Here is a 4,321-nt window from a genome sequence, read left to right as displayed (position 1 = left end):
AGAGTGTAACTAAGGCATGTTATGACACTTTAGATAAGTATAATTGAATGCAATCAAATCAGCCCATCTCCTGCAAAATTTAATTTTACTATTTTAACCTGCTGGAATTCATAGAAATATTTAGTAAAAGCATGGGTAAAGAGGTATTCATAAGGTACAATATACTTGACTTGCATAAAAAAAAATTTGATGCAGTCCCTCAGATGGAGGACTGGGCATTTTATACAGGTGCCTTATAGATGTAATTACCATAGTCTGGATTATGTTACTCTTGCAAAGAATACTGTTTTACTCCTTGAACAGTCCCATTTTCTTGGGACTACACTTGGAATTAGGATTTCAACATCTGACTCTCAATTAAGCTATGTTTAAACCGTGTTAGTAAAATGTTCCCCAAACATTCAATTCTACCTCCCAGCCCCTTCTTGTTAGCCATCCAACACTTGATTTAAGAGCCTTTTGCTATCCTATCCCAGAACCTGAGTCATATTGCTGTGTCAAGCTCGCTTCCATCATGTCTTCCCAACTTTCAGGAATGTCTTTATGTTTCTTTACCCCATTACCTTGCCTCTTAATAATATCTCTGTGATTTTGTCATAAAAGTGCCTGATTCAACATTGTGTTATTTTTGGTTTTATATCCGTGTAAATGTCTTTAAATCAAAGGAGAGTCAGAGTTGTAAATCAGACATTAGGGGTCAGATTCTGTTCCACATAGTGAGAGTCTAAGTGGATTTAGGCTTGTAAGTGCAATTCTATTCAACCCCATTCATGTCTTGAAAATCCAGTAACACATTTGCTTCTGTAAAAATTCATCATCTAGTTCTTATGACTGAGTCACAAAAGAGCAGTGAAGAGGACTCACCCACTTTTTGCACTAATCATTTTTCAGGGATCTAGAAGAGTGGCATAGAATTGCATTTAGGAGTATTCCACCTGATAGGTGGAATACAATCTGGCCTTTGATTTATACATTTCTTTTTAATTGGCTTATTCACACGGATGTAAGAGAGAGACATCATCATAAGATAAGCAGCTAACATTTTCTAGCCACTCTGTTGAACAATGACAGTTATCAGAGCCTTGCAGGTCAGTGTCTTTTTGGAAGAGAAATCAGTGGGATTTGGGTACTATTTTACTGCAAATTATTTATTTTACAGTATGTGCACCAAGCCTTGAACAAAGGTTACAAACAAAATGCTGGCAAACCCATCTTTCTGAAATCTCAGCCCAAACACAAGTTCCAGTACAGCAAGAACTGATTCTAATGACATTAAAGTGAAGAGCAAACTCTCTTGCTACTGGCAACAGCTTCACATACAAGAAATTATGTCAAAATACTAATGATAGGGCCATAGGTCTTCAAACTGTAAATTTGCTCATATGTTAACAGAAGGAACTTATAAGTCTGATTAACAGCACCACCTCATGACTCTAACCATAATATTATTATTTAAAACTACTTAATTTGCTGAAAATAGAAAATAAATGGCTGCTTCTCAGATTGGTAAAAAAATATGAAATATATCAGGATTAGAATTGCAGACTACTATCTAAAAGCAGGTGATTTAAACAATGCTTTTCATAAGGGCAGAGCATTCTGCTCCTTTGCTCACAGCTCTGGTAATTCCAGACACAAGAAATCTGAAGTGACATCCTCTGGATATTAATAGAGAATGTGGTCGCTATAACAGCTTAGCTATACAAGTCATGCTTTTGATTCATGATTCTAAAACTTACTAAGAAAAACTTACTAAGAAAAAATAATTAAAGTATTTCAAAATATACGGCCCTTTTCTCCATTGCATTATTTTGAAACAGCAAGATAAAATAGGTTGTGTTCAAATGCAGTTATGTATTATTTGTTTGTAATAGCTATGGACTCAGGCACTGTAAGTGAGAAGAATTCCATTGCACGTGTGTGGATTTTTAGATTTTTAGAGGAAGTTTTCTTAACTGTATTTGTGATAAAGGGCCTAATCTAAAGGCAATGAAGTCAGTGAAATGTCTTCATTTCGTTTGAGTAGGCTTTGGATCAGGCCCATTGAGGAGGTTTTTGATGACAAAATTCTACTTAATTCCCGTCATAATAACAACTATAGCAAACTACCCTTTTCAGCCAACTTTTCAGCCAACTAATAAATAAATGGAGAAATGACCACATTGAAAGGTTACTCAACAATAGAAATGTTCTTTTATTCAGACAAATGGCTGGTTTTTAAGCTAATATAGATAGAGCAGGTTTTAGACTAACTTCTAATTCTTCTGCTTGAGGAGTAAGGTTTACATTCTTACAAAATAAAAAAGAAGCTAATAGCATTCTTGACAAGGAAAATTGAGGGAATAAGAGCATAAATTGCAGAAAAGACTGCTAAAAATGATTTAATTGACACTAAACTGAAGATATAGGTTTAGACAAAATGTATAATGGAGAAATGATGGAACAAGCCTTTGAGTATATAAAGAGGCTTTCATCTACCTCTGACTCTGACAAAGATGAGATTTTTTTCACTAACTTATTTGACAAGAATATGTAAGAATTATGCTGATAAAGGAGAATAAGTATCACAGGTTAAAATACATTGTTCCAAATACTTTTGAGAAGAACATGTAGAACAAACCCCAGCCAAAGACAGCAAAAATTAACATTTTTAAAGTCTTTGTGCTTTTGTGATTTTATTTTAATAATACAAAAGAAACATTTTGTAACACAAAGAAATGTAAAAGTTAAAAAATAAAGTACTAGTTACAGACTAGAAAATGTGAATAAGAGATATTGTACTTCATTGGCAAAGCTAAAAAAAAAGGTACTTTGCAAAAATTATCTTATTTCTCAGATATTCTTACAGATCTAGCTAGTCTGAATTCTAAGGGTCTTAAAGGCTATGGTGGACAGCAAATCACCAGTAAACAATAGGAACTGTTGAATGAGAATTTACACTTCACATGTATGTGATATGTATATTGAAGTACGGCAAGATAGAAACTGAACCCATCTGATACATATCATAGGACTATACTGCTACATTTTTATTTTAGGGTTTGAGTACCACGTTCAGACTCTTCTAGTCCTATGTTTGCTGACATACAGGGCGTATAATAGCAGGTGGGGGCTGAACTAGGACAAGATTCATCGATTCATAGGTTGTAAGGCCGGAACGGACCTTGGAAGATCACGGGGTCCAGCCCCCTGCAACAATCTTTCTTCTCTTTTGGGTTATGTGGGTTTTGCTACACTCACATAAAACTGCCACATGCCTTCAGACCTATAAGGGATTCTCCATCACACACAGTTCAGCAGCCTTCTTCCCAACATACACACACTCTCCATAAATGTTCATTCTTAGGGCATTGTGAGGTTGGGGGAAAGTACACCAGAGTTCATCTCAGGTAGCTAAATACTGGTATTGCAGAAAACCCTCTGTATGGTTTTAATCTCAGGATTTTTCAGGACCAATAGTTAGAAAACTCATCTTATGCCTGTCTAACTAAGAAAATGTGTCATGGAAACCAATGAAGGGAAATTCAACTTGAAATCTCACTGTGTTCTTTTCCTTATAGTCACTATCCTTTCCATAACCAGATTTCAGAAAAAACAATTGGACTAAGGTGTGGGGACATTGTCCAGATGGGGGATTAGCCCGTGTCACTTTTCCACATCACCAGCAGGAAAAGCATGTTAGCAGGTAGAGGCAGAATGTCACCCATTCGCAGCCCAGGCATGAAAAAAGCCCAAATATGTTTCTAAAGGCTTTCCCCATCCCTACACACTTTGAAGCTGGAAGGAGGCAAAAAAACAGAGTTTCTTTTTATCCAGCTCCTTTTGATCTACTCCTAGAGCCAGATGCAAAGGGATTTGAAAGGAAGGGTCTGGACTGGAAGAGAAGAGGTCGTGGCGGGGATCGCTCCCCTGTGCTCCTAGACACTGTAATTGACCAGCCTGCGGATCGCAGTAAATACGGACACTGCCGTTTAGCCCTACTTCTCTACCTGCTTCTCCAAAGTCAATTTACGCCTCCTTAGTCTCAAGCAACAACAAAGCAGTTGTGAAGTTGCCCGCGAGGGAGAGCAGGGAAGCCGGGCTGCCGCACGCAGCTCTTTCCACTGCTAGCCAGTGCCCGGCCCGGGCGTAATGAAAGGTAATTGGCGCGGCGCTTCTCTCTCTGCAGCCTGCATCTTGCTTCCAAGTGCCTCTAATTGAATTGCTGTCATTTTTGCCCTTCCTAATGCAGTGACTTGGCGAGGGGAAATGACCGGGGGATGTGGGCGGCTCTCCCTCCCCCACCCCCTTGGGAGCGAGCCCCTCCTGCCAAGTTGCGCGG

The sequence above is a fragment of the Alligator sinensis genome, unplaced genomic scaffold (assembly GCF_000455745.1).
Source record: "Alligator sinensis unplaced genomic scaffold, ASM45574v1 scaffold907_1, whole genome shotgun sequence".
Classification (NCBI taxonomy): domain Eukaryota; kingdom Metazoa; phylum Chordata; order Crocodylia; family Alligatoridae; genus Alligator; species Alligator sinensis.
Note: the sequence above shows the minus strand (reverse complement) of the source record.